General features: G+C 42.6%; 1 protein-coding gene across 7 annotated transcripts in view; it reads right to left on the bottom strand.

Moving 5' to 3' along the window:
• The window catches only part of LOC129697600 (phosphofurin acidic cluster sorting protein 2-like), a 154,483-nt gene that overhangs the window by 129,644 nt on the left and 1,857 nt on the right, over positions 1-22,982 (bottom strand). For 2 of the 7 annotated variants that reach the window (XM_055636293.1, XM_055636297.1), the window contains exon 2: positions 11,543-11,618. The exons of the other annotated variants lie outside the window; for them this stretch is intronic. The gene's annotated coding sequence lies outside the window, so the exon portion shown is untranslated. The remainder of the gene's footprint in view (positions 1-11,542; positions 11,619-22,982) is intronic. 7 annotated transcript variants of the gene reach the window in all.

The raw sequence follows: 22,982 nt of genomic DNA, 5'->3' as shown, positions 1-22,982 counted from the left end.
AAATAAATTGAGATAAAATTCTGAACAACCTGTTTAGATCCAAGAATAGATTAAAATACTCAACATTTCCATTGCGAAACAAGGAACTGCAGATGCTGCCCAGCCAGTCAGGCAACGTCTCTGAAGAGCATGGGTACATGACAATTCGTATCAGGACCCTTCTTCAGACTCAGGAGAACTGCTCCGAACTAGGCATACCGTGAGGAGATTGTGCAGTAGAGCTGTAAAATGGAGAAACAAGGAACTGCAGATATTGGTTTACAAAAAAAGACACATCTCGCTGGAGTAACTCAGCGGGATCTTTGGAGAACAAGAATAGGTGACTTTTCGAGTCAGGACCCTTCTTCAGCCACTTCAGGACACTTCAGTTGTTGCTCTTACGTCCCCATGAGGCAAACTGGTTCATAGCCAGGCAACAATATCAAAGGATGCCAAGCTCTTCCTCAGGACTGACTCACATCTCAGTAAATTTAAGCTCATCTAAGTCTTTGTTGCACTTATTCCAATTTATGCAAGTCCCATTTATAATCACCTCTGCACACCAATCTGGTAAGCAAACAATTCCTCAATGGTTTAACTTTAAACCACATGACCTGGACCTCACACTTCCCCATCTCTGTCACCAACTCAACAAGCTGCAGAATTTCTCCTTAAATCCCAGCTCTGACTGAGCTACTAGTCACCTGCCCTAATTTAGTTCCATGGTCGGAAATGTAATATCATTTTTTTACTGTATTAGAGAAGCTCTAAATTGCACATGGTTTAGGTTGAAGTTTATTATTGTCACAGGTACCAAGGTACAGGGAAAAGCTTTGTTTTGCACACTATCCAATCAAGAAGGTAATACCATAAATAAATAAATACAATCAAGCCTAACTCAAGCACAATAGGTAGAACAAAGAAAAAGATACAGAGTACAATACATAGTTCTCAGGATTGTAGCTTAACAGTTCCAAAAGCAAAGCCCAATGTCTCCAATGAGCCAGAGGAGAATCGGTCTGTACCTGATAGTTTAGTAGTTTATTGGCACATGTACCAAGGTACAGTGAAAAGCTTTTTTGGTGTTTGCTATCCATTCAGAAAGGCTATACATGATTACAATCAAGCCTATACATGATTTCACATTGTACAGATACAGGAAAAAAAACATTTAGTGCAAGAAAGTCCAGTAAAGTCTGATAAATGATAGACCAATGGTCTCCAATGATATAGATGATAGGTTCTCCCATTGATGATAGAATGGTTCAATTGCCTGATAACAGCTGGGAATGGAGGTGTGTACTTTCATACATCTGTACTTCTTGCCTGATTGTCGAGGGGACAAGAAGGAGTGACCGTAGTGAGACTCATCCTTGATGCTGGTGGTCTTGCCGAGGCAGTGAAGTGTAGATGGAACCAATGGAAGGAAGATTGGTTTGCATGATGGACTGGGCTAAGTCCATTCATAGCTCTGCATTTTCTTGTGATCATTAATAGAGCTGTTCCAAAACCATGCTGTGATGCATCCCGATAAAATGCTTTCTACGGCACATCTATAGTTGGATAGAGTTGTTGGGGATATGCTGAACCTCCTGAGCCTTCTAAGGAAGTAGAGGCTTCGGTGTGCTTTCTTGACCATTGCTCATCCAGGACAAATTTCTAGTGATATTTACTTCTAAGAACCTGAAGTTTTCAAGTATGTGTGCTGCTTCGTTTTCTGGTCAATCACAATCTCCTTTGTCTTGCTGACATTGAGGTAAAGGTTGTTGTCTTGGCACCAGGTTATAAAGTTCTCAATCTCCTTCCTGTACTCTGTCTCGTCATTATTTGATATCCGGCCCACTACCTAGCTGAGAACAGAGGGGGAAGAACCTGAGTTCGGTGGTGCACGCTTTCAAGCTTCTGTACCTTCTGTCTCGCGGGGAGAAAGAATGACTGAGAGTTGAAATATCTTTGATTATCATGGTTGCTTTCCCGAGACAGCGTGAAATGACATGGAGTCGATGGCAGGGAGTTTGATCTGAGTGATGGACTGGACTACATCCACAACTCTCTGCAATTTCTTGTGGCCTTAGGCAAAACTGTTCCAAAACCAAGTTGTGATGCAAACCGACTGTGCTTTCTATGGTGTTTGTAAAAGTAATTGGAGATGACCGCTCTCTCCGCAACTCCCTTGTCAATTCTTCCCTTCCCTCCCGTACCACCCCCTCCCCGGGCACTTTCCGTTGCAACCGCAAGAAATGCAACACCTGCCCCTTCACCTCCCCCCTCGACACCATTCAAGGTCCCAAGCAGTCGTTCCAGGTGCGACAAAGGTTCACCTGTATCTCCTCCAACCTCATCTACTGCATCCGCTGCTCTAGATGTCAGCTGATTTACATCGGGGAGACTAAGCGGCGGTTGGGCGATCGTTTCGCCGAACACCTCCGCTCAGTCCGCAATAACCTACCTGAACTCCCAGTGGCTCAGCACTTCAACTCCCCATCCCATTCCCAATCCGACCTCTCTGTCCTGGGTCTCCTCCATTGCCAGAGTGAGCAACACCGGAAATTGGAGGAACAGCACCTCATATTCCGCCTGGGCAGCTTGCATCCTGATGGCATGAATGTTGAATTCTCCCAATTTTGCTAGCCCTTGCTGTCTCCTCCCCTTCCTTAACCCTCGAGCTGTCTCCTCCCATCCCCCCCGCCCTCGGGCTCCTCCTCCTCCCCTTTTTCCTTCCTTCTCCCCTCCCACCCCCCATCAGTCTGAAGAAGGGTTTCGGCCCGAAACATTGCATATTTTCTTCGCTCCATAGATGCTGCTGCACCTGCTGAGTTTCTCCAGCAATTTTGTGTACCTGCCAAATTTTCTCAGTCTCTTACGAAAGTAAAAGTGCTGGTATGCTTTCTTGGCTTTCACTTCAATGTTGTTGGTCCATCAGACGTCCTTTGTAATTTTTATGCCCTGGAACTTGACGCCCTCAGCCATTTCCACTATGGCACGATCGATGCTGATTGCGGTATGTCCTCCACCATGCTTCCTGAAATTGATACCTAGCACAGTCGTTAACAAGGATATTGTGGATGCAGAAAAAAAATACAGGGTAGGATAACAATATTAAGAGGGGATCTAAAATGATAGCAGGATCTTGATCAGTTAGGCAGGTGTGTCGACGAATGGTTAACACAGAGTATAATGCTGAGAAGTGTAAGGTTTTACATTTTGGCAAGTCAAACCAGGGCAGGACATTTACAGTATATGGCAGGGTTCTAAGGTGTATGGTTGAGCACAGGGATCTCAGAGGGCAAGTGCATAGTTATTTGAAAGTGGCATCACAGATAGTTAAGGCTTTCTGCATGTACAGGCAGATGAGATCAGTTTAACTTGCCATTATATTCGGCACAAAACATTGTGGATCAAAGGGAACATTCCTGTGCTGCACTGTTCTATAAAATATGAACATTAAGGCGACATGTTGAAAATACTGTTATGTATATCTGACTTCCTGATTTGCCACATGCAACTCATGACTATTGTAACGGACAACTGTGGTTGAGATGGAAAACGCACCATCCTTGTACCAAACAATCTTTCTCAGACACCTCGATCCATGTCTGACAAAAGATTCTGTCTAAAACTTCAAAACACAAGGCAAGACAAGATCTGGTGGAAAGCTTCAAGTCCTTAGGGTTAGATATGACCAGCAATTTGTCCTGGACCAGCCAGATTGAAGCAATGGCCAAGAAAGCACACCAATGCTTTACGTCCGTAGAAGGATTAGGAAATTTGGCATGTCCCCAACAACTTCTGCAGGTGATTGTAGTAAGCATTGTATTGGTATGCATCACAGCATGGTTTAAGAACAGCTCCATCCAAGACCACAAGCAATTGCAGAGTTATGAACATAGCTCAATCCATCAGGCAAATGAGATACCCCCCTTCCATTGACCCCCATCTACAATTCACACTGTCACAGCAAAGTCACGAGCATAATCAAAGACGAGGCTCACTCCCTCTTCTCCCCTCTCCCATCAGGGAGAGGTACAGGCAAGAGGTACAGAAGTTTGAAAATGAATACCTCCAGATTCAGGGACAGTTTCTTCTCAGCTGCTATCAGGCAACTGAACCGCTCTTTCACCAGCTGGAACCTCTCATCTACCTCATTGGAGACCTTTCCATGATCTTTAATCGGATTGTTACACCAAATGATATATCCTATATCCAGTTTAAGAAAGAACTGCAGATGCTGGAAAAATCGAAGATGGACAAAAATGATGGAGAAACTCAGCGGGTGAGGCAGTATCTATGGAGCGAAGGAATAGGTGACGTCTCGGGTCGAGACCCTTCTTCAGAAGTCTGATGAAGGGTCTCGACCCGAAACGTCACCTTTTCCTTTGTTCAATAGATGCTGCCTCACCCGCTGAGTTTCTCCAGCATTTTTGTCCACCTATCCGTTATCCTGTATCTGTACGCTGGGAATGGCTTGATTGTAATTATGTATAGTCTTTTCATTGACTGGATAGCACAGAACAAAAAAGCTTTTAACTGTATCTCAGTACATGTTGCAAATAGAAACTAGACCTAAACTTAAAAGCTTGTTGAATCATTTACGATCATCTTCACAGGTAGCGAAAGGTGGCAGATCCTTTACCTACAACCTTTTTTTGAGCATATTTTAGAACATGAGAAGTAGAATTTTGAGCAAGTCTTTTGGGCAAAATAATGCTCAACACTTGCAGTATTCTGACACAAAATTTTCAAACAAATTCCACGTGGTTATTCAAGCCAGACAAGCAAGTGAATGGATGCCAGATGTTGTACCGGAAAGGATGGAAGAATAGGGAGGCGGGCGGAAGTGGTGGAACAGATGAGGTGTGCCTTCCGGACTATTCTCATTTACATCTTGGCATGCAGCCATGCTCTCAATTCATGACTCCTCTTAGCCATAGCATCCAAGGAGTAGGAGCTATTGGCAAAGCAAGTGTCTTATCACAATGCACATAACCTTATGATCGCTTCACATTTCTGTTTATTTGCCAAGATTACCAATCTCTATTTCTTTCAGAATCACTATTAATTATGATAATGTGCTTTTAAGTTTAAAGTTCCTTGGCCTCAATTCATAGCAAGATTCAAGCAAACAACAAATTTGGTTCAAATATTTTAAATTTCTATCTTTTTCACAAAGATTCAATTAACAGTATCACAGTGTGCAGAAGTATCATCGCAAGGAGCGTTTGACATCCCACACTAAGTGAGTCTTTCTATTGCACATCAGGATTCTGCTTTTTTGTACATAAGATCATGCAATTAATTAAACTATTGGCAAGTGACTAACAAAGCTCACTGATCGGAAGTTATAATAACTCTTTTGATGTCATTTGCTGGAAGTAGAACAAATTGATCAATTAGACTAAGCCTGTACTTTTGCTCCTCTCAAACCCTCAGCTTGCCTTCTCCCTCAATAACCCCATTCATATCATTTGCCACAACCATTCCACAGGGAACCAAGTCACACATTTTCCCTCTCTGAAGAAATTAATTCTAATTTTCTTACATGTTATATTTAGAGCCACAAGTTTTCAACAGTCGAAAAAGCATCTTCCAACATCTATCACATTATTAATCTTCCAGAGCCTCACAATATGTACATTTCCAAAGCATATCAGTTCATCATCCTCAGCTATCTTTATTGTAGTTCTTCCTCGATCCTGGAATACAGGGTGATTGAGCTAGCCAATTGGGTATAAAATTCTCTTGAAGGTTGGAGACAGTGGTTGTGGTAGAGGGGTGTTTTTCAGATTCTATCATAGAAACATAGAAACATAGAAAATAGGTGCAGGCGTAGGCCATTCGGCCCTTCGAGCCTGCACCGCCATTCAATATGATCATGGCTGATCATCCAACTCAGTATCCTGTACCTGCCTTCTCTCCATACCCCCTGATCCCTTTAGCCACTAGGGCCACATCTAACTTAAATACAGCCAACAAACTGGACTCAACTACCTTCTGTGACAGAGAATTCCAGAGATTCACCACTCTCTGTGTGAAAAATGTTTTCCTCATCTCGGTCCTAAAAGATTTTCCCCTTTATCCTTAAACTGTGACCCCCTTGTTCTGGACTTCCCCAACATCGGAAACAATCTTCCTGCATCTAGCCTGTCCAATCCCTTAAGAATTTTGTAAGTTTCTATAAGATCCCCCCTCAATCTTCTAACCCTTAAGATAGAGATCAGACCAGCGCAGGCACGGCTCTGTAGTAGTTTAAATTCTACTGCTCTTGAAATTAATTCCAGCATTTTCCTTTGTGTGGCTTTAATAACTTGTGTCAACACTTTTAGAGTCATGGAGTCATGCAGCACAAAAACAGACCCTTCAACCTAACTTGCATATACCAACCAAGATGCCGCATCTACACTAGACCCATCTGCCTGCATTTGGCACGTGTCCTTCTACATCTTAGCCATGTAGGTATCCAAATGTCTTTTAAATGTTGCTATAGTACTTGTCTCAAGTACCTCCCCCGGCAGCTCATTCCAGACACCCACCACAATTCTTGTGTGAAAAAGTTGTCACTTGGGTTCCTTTTAAATCTTTCCTCTCAACTTGAACCTATGTCCGCCAGTTCTTGACTTCCCTACTCTGGTTAAATGACTCTGTACATTCAGTCTATCAGTTCCTCTCATGATTTTATACACCTCTGTAAGATCACCCTCAGCCTCCTGAGCTCCAAGGAATAAAGTCCTAGCCTGCCCAACCTCTTCCTATAGCGCAGGTCCTCAAGTCCTGGCAACATCCTATGCACTCTTTCCAGATTAATGGCATGTTTTCTATAGCATGGTGGCTAAAAGTGAACAGAACACAGTTTGCCCTCGTTATTACATACTTCTTTATGAAGAATTTTGGCTATAGCGGACCGAGTCATCAATTTGTGGTGGTGTTTGATGGGCAGTGCTGCGAAAAGAGTGCAAATAGTAAAACACTCTTGAAGAGCATTACACGGCACAGGCTTACAGCCACTGCAACAAAACAAGGTCCTGGGTTGCGAGATGCAAACGCAATGTCCCCCATTGAACCTGTCACCCTGACAACACATGGCTCGGTCGCCTGGTAACGTTGCGAGACCTCCATTGCACAGTCTCCCACTTCTGCCAGATTTCCTAATGATTAAGGCCAATGGACCAAATTTCTTCCTGACCACCCTAACTTCCCGTGAAGCCACTTTCAGAGAAGTATGTACTTACACTCCTGGATCCCTATGCACTTGTACACTCTCCAGAGACTGTTATTCATTGTGAAGCAGCTGCCCTGGTTTGACTTCCCAAAAGCGATACCTCACACTTCTCTGCATTAAACTATATTAACCATCCCTCAGCCCAGTTGTCCACTGATCAAGACCCTGCTGTAATTTTTGACACCCTCTTAAGATTGTAATTATGTACCTAGACTCCGAGATCTCTTTACTCTACAGGGAGACACAGTGTACAGTGGTAGAGCTGCTACCTCACAGCATAGAGACCCGGGTTTGATCCTGTATGGGTGCTGTCAGTGGGGAGCTTATACATTTTCTCTGTGACTGTGTGGGTTTTATCTGGGTGTTCCAGCTTCCTCCCATATACCAAATGATGTGTAGGTTTGTAGGTTAATTGACATTTGGAGCATTGCATGCGGTTCTGGTCACCCCATTACAGGAAAGATGTGGAGGCTTTGGAGAGGGTGCAGTGGAGGCTTACCAGAATGTTGCCTTGATTAGAGAGTTTCAGCTACAGGGAGAGGTTGGATAGACTTGGATTGTTTTCTCTGGAATATCAGAGATTGAAGATAGACTTTATAGAAGTATATCAAATTATGAGAGGCATATATGGGGTAGACAGTCAAAACATTTTATCCCCAGGGTGGAAATGTCCAACACTAGAAGACATAGGTATAAAGTGAGTGAGGCAAAATTTAAAGGTATTAAAGGCTAGTTTGGTTTTTTTTAACATAGAAGATTGTGAATGCCTCGAACGCACTGCAAGGGTGGTGGTTGAATCGGATTCATTTGTGGCATTTAAAAGACTTTTGGATAGGCATATGGATATTTGGGGAATAGGGGGATATGGGTTATGTGCAGGTAGATATGTTCGTCCTGATACCATGTTCAGTGGAGACATTGTGGACCGAAGGGCCTGTTCTTGTGCTGTGGCGTTCTTTGTTCTCTGTTCTTCCAATCCACAGGAAGAATTCTAGAATTTACAGAACCTTTGAAGATGACCACCAAAGAATTTGCTATCTGTAAACTACCTCTTTCTAAACTCAAAGTTGGACTACAAGAAATTACTATATATAATACTAAAAGCTTGAATGTCATAAGAGATATAATTGTGAACTCAAGGGCATTCAAGAGAGTGCACGCCAATTCAGCTTTGTTGCTAGTTCCTTTCAAAGAATCAAAAAGGATTACTGCTGTTATCGCCGAAGGGCCTGTTTCCATGCTCTATCTGTAAACTAAACTAAAACTAAAAGAAATATCTTAAAATTTCAGGTGCTTTATCACAAAGTGATGTTGTCAGTTCCAATGGTCAATATTTTCCATGAGAGGTAATAAAATAAAACTCAAAGGCAATCACAACGTATACTAATGAATATCAGCATGCATTTTAAAACAGAAAATCTTGCTTGCCAAAGACTTAGTTTTTTTAATGGTAACAGAGAAGAAATAGCAATGATGCAGCAGATATAATTCATCCAGATTTTTACATGTCTTTTGATTTGGTACATAATAGATGAATGATGAGGTCAGAATCAAAATACAGGTCGCAGATTGGATTGTCAACTGATTTCAGGAAAGGGATGGATGTTTGGACTTTCACTGTTGGTGATATATATTAACACGTTGAATGTGAACAAAGATGGTATGATTAAGTCTCTGAATAATAGTGGTATTCTAGAAAGCAAGGAAGGCTACATCAAGATATAGATCAGATGGAAGGTTGGGCAGAGCACTGGCGGATGGCAATTAATCCTGCCAAGTGTGAGGTGATGCATTTTGGGAAGTCAAATAGGGGTAGAACCTATGCAGTATTTACAAGCACACCAAGGAGCATTGATAAACAGAGCGACCTTTCTAGATTCGATGGGGCATCTTGGTCAGCATGCATGAGTTGGGCTGAAGGGTCCCTTTCTGTGCTATATGACTCTGTGACCTAGAGATCTATGTCCATAGTTACCCAAAAGTGGTGACATATAGAAAGGGTGGTGAAAAAGGCATATGTCATGATTCCCTTCATAATTCGAGGCACAGAATATATAAGTTGGAATGCCACATTGCAACTTTACAAAACATTGGTTAGGCTGGACTTAGAGTGTTGTGTGCAGTTCTGGTCACCACACTATAGGAAGGATATGATTGTGCCAGAATACAGAAAAGATTTACCAGGATGCTGTCTAGATTGGAAGACTTTAGTTATGTGGATAAATTAGATAGGCTAGGTTTCTTTTCCCAGAAGTGAAAGAGACTGAAGAATGATCTGACAGAAGAATGTAAGTTTATGCGAGACATAGATTAGATAGATAACTTCAGTTTATCATGGGGGAGTTATCAAAAAACATAAGGGCATAGGTCTACTGTGAGTGAATGGTGTTTTAGTTTAGTTTAAAGATGCAGCATGGAAACAGGCCCTTTGGTCCACCCTGTCCACGCCGACTATCAATTGCCCATATCCCACTTTCACATCCACTCACTAGGGGCAATTTACAGAGGCCAATTAACCCACAAACCCGTGCGACTTTGGGACATGGGAGGAAACCATAAACACATTAGTGAACTTGCAGATGGAAAAATAATTGGCAGAAGAGTTTTAAAGTGAGTTGTTGATATGTTGAACCACTACCAGAGCAGGTGGTGACATCAAATGCAACACCTACAGTATGTAAAGCGGCATTTAGTTAGACACTTAAATTGGGATGGCATAGAAGGATAGAGTCCTATTCCGCCAAGTGGGATGAGAGTAAGTGGGTAAAACGATTTGCATGGACATGGTGGGCCGAAGGGCCATCTCTGTGTTGTACAACTCTTATTCTAATGCTGTCATGTAAAACACAAGGTTTGGGAGTATAGAGCGCCTATTCCAGTGGGCAGTGATCCTCTAAAAGGATCAGAACCAGGATCAATACTGTTTACTGTTAAGAATACCTATTTAAACTTTGGAAATTCTAGCTTTGCAGATGGTACCAACTTGGGAGGAATTCCGTGTAGGACTTCGATGATTACTCATACAGTCACTTATTAGTTGGAGAGTGTACGATTAATTGGTATAGAGAAACAAAGAGATCTCAAGAGACATGATACGAATTGCTAAAAGCTGTGCCACAGGTTAGTAAGGCTGTAAAAAGGCAAGCCAAGAAATAGTATTATTCAAGACAGTTAGAAATAAAAAGTAAGAAAATTATCCTAAACCTGTACTGAACCTTTAGAGTAACACTGCGTACAGTTCTTGTTACTCTATTGTTTTGAAAATAATACACAAGCATGAAAACGTGGAAAGGAACAAAGAAGATTTATATAGATGATACTGAAAATGCAAACGTATACATGTCAGGAAAGGATGAAGAGACTGGGCATCTTTTTCTTGGAATAGGCTGGGGTTGACTTATAAAGATCTTTTAAATTATTAAGGTTTTTGAAAGAATAAGCACAGGGAGAGTGTACAGAAGCTCGAGGTCATCATTATAGTGACTAAGAAATCCAACAAGAAACTGTGAACGTGGAATTCACTACAACAACTGTGATTGACGATTTAAGGAGCATAATTGATGAATATATGAAAGAGAATAAAGGGCTATAGTTGAGAGCGTCATTAAGGAGGAAATAGGTGTCGAAAAGCAGAAGCAGTGCCATGAACGGATAAAGGTGTTCCAGTGAATGAATCACAAAAAGCAAAGGTCTTTCAAGTAGTCAGGAAGGTAAATACCATTTTGGTCTTCTTTGCAAACGGGCTGGTGTTTAAAAATAGGTAGGTTTTGTTGCAATTGTACAGGATGTTGGTGAAGGTTTGCCTGGAATACTGTGTAGTATTGGTCCCCTGACCAAAAAAAAAGATACAGTAACATCAGAAGCAGTACAAAGGGGATTCAGGTTATTTTCTGGAATGCGAGGACCATCCTAGTAAGAGAGACAAAATAATTTGTGTCTGTATTCTTTAGAGTTTATTTGAACATTGCGGATCTGAAGATAGAGGGGTGACAGGGTTAGGATGTTTTCACAAGTGGGATAGCTTAAACAAGGTGGCATAACTGCAAGATAGAAGGATGGTCATTAAAAAGGAAATACATAGAAATTTTGTCTCATAGAGAATACTCAATCTGGAATTTTCTGTCCTGGCAGGTGGTAGAAACTGGATCATCAGAAGTATTGAAAGCTGAGGTGAATAACTATTTGATTGAGGAATTGGGGTTACAGATGACCCCCACGTTACGGAGGGGAAAACCATCGATATTACAATTTTCTGTAACACAAACCGCTTTTCCCAATGAATACCATGTTGTAAGTGGAACTATGATCCGACAGGATGTTTCTTTATCTCAAATTAAGCTATTTTACCTTTGATGACAAAGTGAGTCACTGCTGTTATTTAACAGCTGAGGGTAACATTCGACCCGGGATGGACAAGGCTCATCTGAAAGAAACAAATGTTGTCCTTTTTTTAATTTTAAGGCACTCAATAATATGGGGCAATAAGATTTAGATATGACATCAGCATGTGGAATGGGTTGGCAACCACAGCCAAGTCGCTCGCTTAACAACCCTCCCCAGCGTGAGAACAGATGTCTCAGTGCATGTTGCCACATTTACCATTTGTGGGGATTTTTCCTCATGCACAGGGCTCGTGTATTAGAAAGGCTTTCCGAACTCGGGATATTGGGGAAAAGGATGGGATTTGAGGATCAGTGTTCATGGGAGGAGGGTGATGTAGAAGGAGTTCAGTGAGTAACGCGCAGTAACTTATTGGAAGTGGAGTAAAGGTCGAGGGATTACTTCAAAGAGCTTGCCATGGTTACTATGCTTCACCACATTGCAGCCTTGGAGAAAATGCCTTGCAGATGAAGAGTGTGACAGTGCTGACATCTGTTCACATGTCCTCTGACGGGGGAAGGTGTGACAAAGAAGGGACTCGGCTATGACTGGCAAACCATTGACACAGTGAAGTCATATCCAAATCTTTTTATCCCATACCTAGACCGACAAAATTTGTTGCATCTTTCACATTTTCTGCATTTTTATATCCAACATAAATTCGGTAAGAGCAAATTTTGTCACACATTTCTGGGCAGTGATTTATGAATTCTAAAAGGGCAAATTTCTGTAGTCCAAACAGTCAAAACATGGGGGTCGTCTGTAATTGGCACTGAAGAAGAGGTGAGGCCCATATAGATCAGATTTTAGGAGTCTGCTCCTGTTATTTTCTTGTTTTCTTATATTCTTACTACTTTGCCTGATCTGAAACCCAATGTGTGTTGGAGAGCACAGGGGAGATAGGGGAACATGGTTTGCTGGTAATTCCAACCCAGTGTACTGCATTCAGTATTTACTATGTGATCTCCTCTACACTGATAAACCAAATGGGAGATTGGGTGTTTGCTTTGGAGCAACTGTGTTCGGTCCGCAGTGATGACCCTGAACCTGTTGCCTGTCTCTTTAATTCTCCGACCTGTACCTTAATCACTGTACCCTAATTGGTGCATGTGACAATAAATGTGAACATGAATGTGAAAGTGAACGTGACCTATTGGTCTGTGACCTTCTGTAGTTTCACAGTGAAGCCCAATATACAAAATTTAACAAGGAATCCAAGGCATAGAGGCAAATCGGATATCTGTAACAAATGGTGCATCATAGGGATTTTACAACCATTGTTATTTGTAAAATACATACAGTGCCCTCCATAATGTTTGAGACAAACATCCATCAATTATTTATTTGCCTCTGTACTCCACAATTTGAGATTTGTAATAGAAAAAAATAAAGTGCACATTGTCAGATTTTATTAAAGGCCATTTTTACATATTTTGGTTTCACCATGTAGAAATTACAGCTGTGTTTATACATAGTCCCATTTCAAGGCACCATAATGTTTGGGACACATGGCTTCACAGGCATTTGTAACTGCTCACATGTGTTTAATTGCCTCCTTCATGCAGGTATAAGAGAGCTCTCAGCACCTAGTCTTTTCTCCAGCCTATCCAGCCTATCCATCACCTTTGGAAACTTTTATTGCTGTTTATCAACATGAGGACCAAAGTTGTGCCAATGGAAGTCAAAGAAGTCGTTATGAGACTGAGAAACAAGAATAAAACTGTTAGAGACATCAGCCAACCCTTAGGCCTACCAAAATCAATCATTAAGAAGAAAGAGCACTGGTAAGCTTACTAATCGCAAAGGGACTGGCAGGCCAAGGAAGACTTCCACAGCTGATGACAGAAACATTCTCTCTATCTATCTATATTACTAAAACTCTATTCTTGACCGGTTTTGGCGATCTGTGCTGCGATTTCCGAGAGAACGCCGCGACCTACGGCCGTCATTTTTGGCCACCTCGCCCAGAGCCCCCCTCCGCCGTATGTGTGCCGAGGATTTTTCCCGTCGATGAAATATGACAGAGATATTAATGATTTTACAAAATTCTCCATTCTCTCTGCTGCCCCCGCTGGCAGCAGGGGGGAGGGACTATAAAACCAGGAAGTGGTGTGCCTCAATCAGTCTCTGCAAGTGGTGTGCCTCAATCAGAGCTCTGAATGGTGTGCCTCAATCAGTCTCTGCAAGTGGTGTGCCTCAATCAGAGCTCTGAATGACACTGACAAATCTCTACAGCACTGTGAGTACCCTTAATTTGGTTTGAAAATGAAAATATGGTTAGAGGTAAAAAAAGCACTGCCTGCAAATGGTTGTTTGGGATTGGGTTGAAGTTAAAAGGCACTCTCTCTCTCTCTCCCCACATCTCTCTCTCTCCCCTCTCCTCTCCTCCTCTCCCCCCCCCTCCTCTCTCTCTCCCCCTCCTCCCCCCCCCTCTCCTCCCCCCCTCTCCTCTCCCCCTCTCCTCCTCCCCCCCCCCCTCTCCTCCTCTCCCCCCTCTCCTCCTCCTCTCCCCCCTCTCCTCTCCTCTCCCCCCCTCCCTCCCCTCCCCCCCCTCCTCCCCTCCTCCCCCCCCTCCTCTCCCCCCCTCCTCCCCCCTCTCCCCCCTCCCTCTCCTCCCCTCCTCTCCTCCTCTCTCCCTCCCTCCCCTCCCCTCCTCTCTCTCCCCCTCTCTCTCCCCCCCTCCCTCCTCTCCCCCTCTGTCTCCTCCCTTCTCTAATCCTCTCTCCTCCCCTCCCCCCCCCCCCCTCTCCTCCCCCCTCGCTCTCCTCCCCCCTCTCCCTCACCCTCTCATCCCCTCTCCTCCTGATCCCTCTCCCTGCCTCCCCTCTCTCCTCTCTCCTCCCCCCCCTCTCCTCCCCCCCCTCTCCTCACCCCCCTCTCCCCCTCCTCCCCCCCCTCCCCTCCCCTCCCTCTCCTCTCCCCTCTTTTTCTCCCCTCCATCCCCTCCCCACCGTCCCTCCCCTAAACCCCCCCCTCCCCTCCACACACCCCTACCCCCTTCCCTCCACCCTCCCTCCCCTCCCTGTCCCCCCCACCTCTTCCCCGCCCCTCATCTCACCCCCCTCTCAGCACTCCCTCTCTCTCCCCCCCTCCCTCCCCCCCCCTCCCCCCCCCCTCCCCCCCCCCCCCCCTTTTTTTCCCCAATCGCCCTCTTTCTCCTCCCCCCCCCCCTCTCTCTCTCTCTCTCTCTCTCTCTCTCTTCCCTCCTCCCCTCCATTAGCGTGAGTGTGGGGGGGGGGGGGGGGGTAGTTAGTGTGTGGCGCTGCATGCCGCCTCCCCCCCCCCCCCCCCCCCCACAACCGCACATTGGGGGAACAGACCCCCAAACACCTGTCAGACAGATCAGAAACACTATTCAGGTGTGGATTTGTCAATGACCACTGTCTGCAGAAGACTTCATGAACTGAAATACAGAGTATACACTGCAAGATGCACAAAAATAGGATACCCGGGTTACAGTTTGCCAAGAAGAACCTAAAAGATCAACCACAGTTCTAGGAAAAGGTCTTGTGGACAGATCAGATGAAGATTAACTTATATCAGAGTGATGGCAAGAGCAAAGTATGGAGGAGAGAAGGAACTGCCCAAGATCCAAAGCATACCACCTCATCTGTGAAACACAGTGGTGGGTGTGTTATGGCCTGGGCATGTATGGCTGCTGAAAGTACTGGCTCACTTATCTTCATTGATGATTCAACTGCTGATGAATAATGAATTCTGAAGTGTATAGACACATCCTATCTCCTCAAGTTCAAACAAATGCCTCAAAACCCATTGGCCGGCGGTTCATTCTACAGCAAGACAATGATCCCAAACATGCTGCTGAAGCAACAAAGGAATTTTTCAAAGCTAAAAAATGGTAAATCCTTGAGTGGCCAAGTCAATCACCCGATCTGAACCCAATTGAGCATTCCTTTTATATGCTGAAGAGAAAACTGAAGGGAACTAGCCCCCAAAACAAGCATAAGCTAAAGATGGCTGCAATACAGGCCTGGCAGAGCATCACCAGAGAAGACACCCAGCAACTGGTGATGTCCATGAATCGCAGACTTCAAGTAGTCATTACATGCAAAGCATATGCAACAAAATATGAAACATATGAAAATAAACCTAACCTATTCAATCTCACCGTATTTATACATAGTCCCACCCTTTTAGGGCACTATACTGTTGATAAACACTGCTGTAATTTCTACATGGTAAAACCAAAATGTATAAAAATGGCCTTTATTAAAATCTGACAATGTGCACTGATTTTTTCTATTACACATCTCAAATTGTGGAGTACAGAGGCAAATAAATAAACGATGGGTCTTTGTCCCAAACATTATGGAGGGCACTGTATATACATGTTTATAAATGACAGATGTAGAAATGTAGAAGGTACGATCTGTATGTCTGCAGGCAAAAAAATTGGTGGCGTTGTAGAAAACAAAGGTGATATTCAAAGAATACCACAGGACATAAATGAGTTGGAAGTTGGGCAGGGCAATGACGGATGAAGTTTAATTCAGACAAGTATAAGAGGATGCACTCGACATATATAATAAATAGGGACATGAGGAGCAATGATGTATAGAGAGTTCTTGGCATGCAGGTCCATAGCTCCCTGAAAGTAGTAACATGAATGGATAATAGTGAAAAAAGGCACTTAGTATGCTTGTCTCACAGGCTGAGACATCAAGTATAAAAGTTGGTGCATGATGTTGTACTTGTGCGGTACATCGGATAAACCACACTTACTGGGTGCAGTTCTGGTCATCACACCACAGGAAGATGAGGAAGCAATAGAGAAAGTGTAGAAGAGATTCTCTAGGATGTTGCCTGGAATAGAGGGCTGTAGTTATATGGTGAGATTGGATAGGTTAGGTTTATTTTCATATGAATGTAGAAGGCCGAGGGGTGATCTCAAAGTGGTTTGTAAAATTATGAGTGGGAAAGATAAGATATATCATTAGAATCTTACTCTCTGCTCAGGGGAGTCTAAAACTAGAGAAATTTAAAGTGAGAAATTAGAAATTAAAAGGAGATATGACGGGTATATCTGGAATGAGCTGCCAGAGGAGGATATGAAAGTAGATACAATTTTATTAGGCAGGTACTTGGATAGGAAAGACAGAAATGAATACGGGCCTGAATGCAAGCAAATGGGATTAGAGAAGATAGTCATCAAGGTCGGCATGGACATGGTGGACCGAAAGGGACTGTAACTGTGCTGTATGTTTTCTTTACACTCTGATTGTACGCTTCCTCTGTCTCCTATCTAATTCTGATAATAAGTCTTCGACCGGAAACATTAACTCTGTTTCTATTTCCACGGTGCAGCTTGACCTGTTGAGTATTTCCAGTATTTTCTGTTTCTATTTTTGATTTTCATCATCTGAAGTTTTTTTATTTTTCATTTGGTATCAGAGACTGTTAAATAGCTTTGGTATAAATGGTGAGTGGTGATTCAGCACAGCAATAGTCACAAATTGGTGCAGTGTCAGAGTTATAGATTCATGTCATACAGGCACGTTTGTCCAACTTGCCCATGCCAACCTAGATGCCTCACCTACATTAGTTTCACCTGATTGCACTTGGCCCATATCCCTCTATACATTTCCTATTCATAGCCCTGTCCAAATGACTCTTAAATGTTGTTATAGTACCTGCCTCAACTACCTCCTCATTCCCACCACCCAAAGTTGCCCCTCAGGTTCCTGTTAAATTTTCCACCTCTTCACCTATTCTAGGTAAAAGACTCTGTGCATTCACCCTATCCATTCCTCTCATGATCTTATACTCCTCTATAAGGTCACCCCTCATCCTCCTGCGCTCCAAGGATTATACACACTCCCCAACTTATAAAATAGGCAGCTTACATAAATTTGCACTTACGTAAACAATTTTGTACTCAGTCCCTCGTGCAATCAAGACAGTTTGTAATTTCCACAACACTGAACGATCACTCATAGAAACATAGAAAAATAGGTGCAGGAGTAGGCCATTCGGCCCTTCGAGCCAGCACCGCCATGCAATATGATCATGGCTGCTCATCTAAAACCAGTTCCTGATTTTTCCCCATATCCCTTGATTCCTTAAACCCTAAGAGCTAAATCTAACTCTCTCTTGAAAACATCCATTGAATTGGTCTCCACTGCCTTCTGTGGCAGAGAATTCCACAGATTCACAACTCTGCACGAAGAACAAGTTTACATCGCATACAAGCGGTGCCTACTCAGAAGGCTGCCCGCCGCAGAAAATGCCCTAACAGCAAGGCAACTCAAGCAGGCAATGGCAGCAGTGGCTACCCAGAAGACCGCATAAAGTGCCCTGGACACCACTGAGACAGTAAATACTCTCAGCGAGTTATTTCGCACAGCGGATGGGGATAGTCATTCTGACATATAAAAGCTATCTTACATACGGGGACATGAAGCATAACCCTTTCTATTACAGCTCCTTCCTATAATGCCAAAATGCAACAGAATACGCTCCAAATGGCTTCACCAATGTCTTGTACAACTGTAACATAACTTCCCAACTTCTATACTCAATATTCTGATTGATAAAGGCCAATGTACCAAAAGCCTTCTTGACCACCCTATCTACATGTGATGCCACTTCCAAAAATCATGTACCTAGATTCCTGGATCCCTCTGGTCTACAACACTCCTGCTAAACACTGTGTAGGTCTAACGCTGGTTTGACATCCCAAAATGCAGCACCTCGCACTTATCTGCATTAATCTCCAATAAGCATTCCTCACCCCACTTGCCCAACCGATCAAGATCCTGCTGTAATTTTTGATAAGAACTCAAATAATATTGAAATATTTTAAATACAAAGAATCAGCCTCAAGGGTCAGTGAATAATTGTGCTCTCTGCAATAGACATTATAATTAGCATTTGAGAGTCCCATATGCTTTTACGTACAATTAGATCTTGACTATTATTCTCCTTCAGGATTAAAATAACTAGAATCTTTAAATTACTTCTAACACAAAGAATGACTGAGAAGTCTGTAACTTTTTTTTCTTACCTGTGGATGCTGCCTTTGAAACAGGATACTGATCAGGATCAGTAAAGTTCCTGTTTATAAGTACCAAGCCGGTCATTTTTAGAAGAGATCTACAGCAGATATTCTCCATGCTCCACCCTGTGCATTTACTATACACGTGAAGACAAAGACACTGATTCTAACCTGCGTTAACCAGTGTGTTAAGCTATCGGACTCGAGAGAGAGAGAGAGAGCTCATTGTAAACATTGAAGCTAGAGAAAGAACCAACAATATCCATCTCATGTCGCACCCAGCCGTCATTGGGTCTTCATGATTAACACTGCTCTTCTCTCCACAAATGCTAGGTGTTTCCAGCATTTTCTGTTTTTATTTCAGACTTTTAAGTCATGCCTACTCACGCTGACAAATTAAACACTCGTGCGGATTGACAACGTAACAGCCAACTACTGTTCAAAGAGGAAACAAACCCAACAACCAGGATAAATAAGGTACTGAAATTAGTGTTTCAATAACTTCACCAAGAGCTATAAACATAGTTTTATACTTTTATCATAATTAAGTTTAGGGTTTTGGGGAGTGTGAGTTGTGTTCACCAATAAAATGATTACTGCATTTCTCAGCTCCAGCTGTTAAATTATTAAACAATGATGTAAATCACACAACACATCATTAAATTATGTCAATTTCAACACTCTAAGCACAATCAATTAAATGGTTACAAAGATAGACACAAAAGGCTGGAGTAACTCAGAGGGACAGGCAGCATCTCTCCAGAGAAGGAATGGGTGACGTTTCGGGTCAAGACCCTTCGTCAGACAGGTTACAAGGACTGTGTTTAGAAAAAAATTGAAACTAAACTAATTCAAATAGTCCATTCTCTGATCACATTACAAATGGGTCATGAGTGAAACAATGCTTGTACAATAAATGCCGCCACTGGGGAGGTAATATGTTCACAATCGTGCCTTTAAGATACTCGTCATTTCAGAGTTGAACCATTGTTAAAGGACCCAAGAGACTACAGGACGCGCAGTATAGATGCTAACAGGAACTGAAATTAACATTCATTAAATCATGACAAAGATAAATCCTTAAAAGCAATGCTGGGATCTACCGTTATTAAACTTGATTGTGGCACATTAGCAAATCATTAAAAAAAGACAGAAGACGACACAAAGTCACTCAGCGGGTCAGGCAGCACCTCTGGAAGACATCCATAGGCGATGTTTGTGATCGGGTAACCGCTATACTTAATTTGCAAGAGCGACCAACATTGATGAAATTTGTATTGTTAATTGTTAACCACATAAAATCCATGTGACTGATGGGAGACCCTGCACAATTACACTCATGTAACAATTTGATAGACTCTCATGCTTGCAAGCATAACTAATCAAAAACACTTTTGAAAGGCATAGCGAAACAGTGAGATCTTCCAAATAAAGCACTTTTCAGAGCATGATTTGGAGAAGAAAAAGTCATGAACATTTATTTGTCCCATTCTCCCCTGAGCATGGAGCACTGCTGGACTGGCAAGTCCCAAACATGCAGATTTAATTACAACAGTAAAATAAAAACCTTTTAAAAGATAATGATCCACTGACATAAGCATCTGAGACGACAGCTGAACCTCAGCACGTCCATCTCCCCTAAACCTGTCCACGTCCTACCATGTGACTCTCCGAACAGTGAAAGGGAGTAAAAGGGAGAGAGAGCTTTCTGTTGCAGAGAAACAAGCAGAAAATGTTGGCAGCAGAGGTGTGTGTAAGTGAAATAACATTGAGTGACAGCCAACAGACAAAGAAATGCGTTCATGAGATATCTAGGATCAGAAAAGCTGACCAGACAGAAATACAAAAACTAAGAAACAGGAGAACAGACGCATGGGAAAGAGGCATGGCAAAACAGCTATAACCCCTGATGGATAAGAAGTGCCTGGGTCAACGTTAGAGCCATTGTATTGAAAATCTAGCTCCAAATGCTGCGTTCATGCCACAATATTCACAAACAAGACAATGTTGCCACTAAATGCTCAAGGGGCTGCTTGACATTACTGGCATCATGACACAATTTCACCATCAGCCCCTCATTTATCACGCTGAGGCCAAATCAACTTTTATATCTCCAACCCACTGAATGACTATGACTTAATACCTTGCAAACCCTCACACCACAGCCCTCAAACTACTCATCTACTAAACCACACCAAGGAGAATAATACGCATGGTTGTTTCAAGACATGCATTTTAAGGATTTGTAGGAAAGAACTGCAGATGCTGGTTTAAATCAAAGGTAGACACAAAATGCTGGAGTAACTCAGTAGGATAGGCAGCATTTCTGGAGAGAAGGAATGGGTGATGTTTCAGGTCGAGAACCTTCTTCAGACTGATGTCAGGGGAGTCGACCCGAAACGTCACCCATTCCTTCTCTCCACAGATGGATTTTAAGGAGTGTCGTAATGGGGAGAATGATTTTGTAGATAGCTTTAGGCAGGGAATTATGGAAATCACAGCCGACCTAGCTGAAGGCATGGTCCACAGACATTGGATAACAAGGTCCAGTAACATACAACCAGAACAGTGGAGTGCAGAGATCACCATAGGTTATAGTTTTAGAACAGGAAAGCCACTTGGAATCCGAGGACAGGTTAAGAATTTTTAAATTAGACTGCACCAGGAAAGAGCAAGCAAAGAGTTGATAGATGGATGGGAGTTCAGGTTGGTTTGCAGAATTTCACATGTTCACATTTATGAAGGGCATAATTTTGCAGCTCAGCCAGGAGAGTAACAGACCAGTCAGGTGTGGGGGTGACAATGCATTAACTAGCATTTCATCAGCAGAGGTAGGGAAAAAATCTATGAATATGATGTGGAAATAGGTGATACCTGTGATGGAGCAGTTAACCTCAAATTCATTCCATCAAACTCTATCCTTGGCCCTACAAATTCTTTCCACTCAGTTCCAGCTCTGATCTGAACACCAGAATTGGCTCTGCCTTTATTGTTAAACCTAGCAACCCTAATCACTTGCCATCTAAATTAAAAAATTCCTCATGATCCACAAGAATACACTTAATATGATCATCTGCTGATGTGTGCTGGCCTCCGCTCCTTTTTTGTGCCTGTTGCCTAGAACTCTCATCTTCTCAATATTCCAAATACTTATATGGTCTAAGTAGAAATATATATATATGTCTTATATGTCTAATTATCTAGCCTAAACCACCCTTGGGAGCAGAAAATGTAAATAACTCATTGAGGCTTCTGAGCAGTCTTTCCATAAGCTAGGGTACTGCCCAAATCACCTCTACACCATTCCGGACACTGGACTTTATGTCTATAGATCTGATGCGCTACAATGCTGAGAACTATATTCAGCACTCTGTATCTTCACCTTCACTCTACCCTTTATACTTGAGCTTGACTTAATTGTACAGATGTATAGTACTATCTGACCTGATTGGATAGCAAGTAAAACAAAACTTTTCACTGTACCTCAGTACATATAACAATAATAAACCTAAATCTATTCCCTGAGACATTTTTAATTTACTTTATTTAGACTTTAGAGATACAGCTTGGAAACAGTCCCTTCGGCCCACCAGGTCCGTGCCAACCAGCGACCACCCCAGACAATGTACAATTTTACTGAAGCCAATTAACCTACAAATCAGTGCGTCTTTGGAGTGTGGGAGAATACCAGAGCACCTGGAGAAAACCCATGCGGTCACAGGGAGAACGCACAAACTCCATACAGGCAGTACCCGTAATCAGAATGGAACCCAGGCCTCTGGCGCTGTATGGCAGCAGCTCTGCCGCTGCGCCACTATGCCGCCTAGTTCTTTTGACAATCACTTTCATTTTCCCACACAGTATTCTTGACCCTTATGACATGGGATCAGTTTCTCTTCAACTATGCTGCCTATGTCTTCCATGATTTAAAATATCTCTGTCCGATCCCCTCACACATATATTTTCTCCAGCCTGTCCATATAATCCAAGCCCCATTGTATTTTATTAAATTCTTTCTGTACTGTTTGTAAAACCTTTATTTCTTAACAAACATGTGCCATCCAGAATAGTATATACTATTCCAGTTGCATACTGAACCATTATTTTAGAACTATACATCACGACTTTTTTGCTCTTGTACTCTAGGTTACTATTTGCAAGGGACAGGATCGTGTGTGTTGCTTTCAACCACTTTGGAGACCCTTCAAAACAACTCTGATGAAGTATGTCAAATCTTAAGTATTAATACTATGTCCCACTACTCAAAACACTCCTCAGAGTGTTTCAAGCATTTTCAGTTTTGATCCCCAGTTTCAAATTAAATTACTCCCATTGTATGAGACACAGTGAGCCCAAGAGAACGCAGTGCAAATGTGCAGAGTTACACAACAG

The sequence above is a fragment of the Leucoraja erinacea genome, chromosome 5, assembly GCF_028641065.1.
Source record: "Leucoraja erinacea ecotype New England chromosome 5, Leri_hhj_1, whole genome shotgun sequence".
Classification (NCBI taxonomy): domain Eukaryota; kingdom Metazoa; phylum Chordata; class Chondrichthyes; order Rajiformes; family Rajidae; genus Leucoraja; species Leucoraja erinaceus.
Note: the sequence above shows the minus strand (reverse complement) of the source record. Positions and strands in the feature narration are given on the sequence as shown.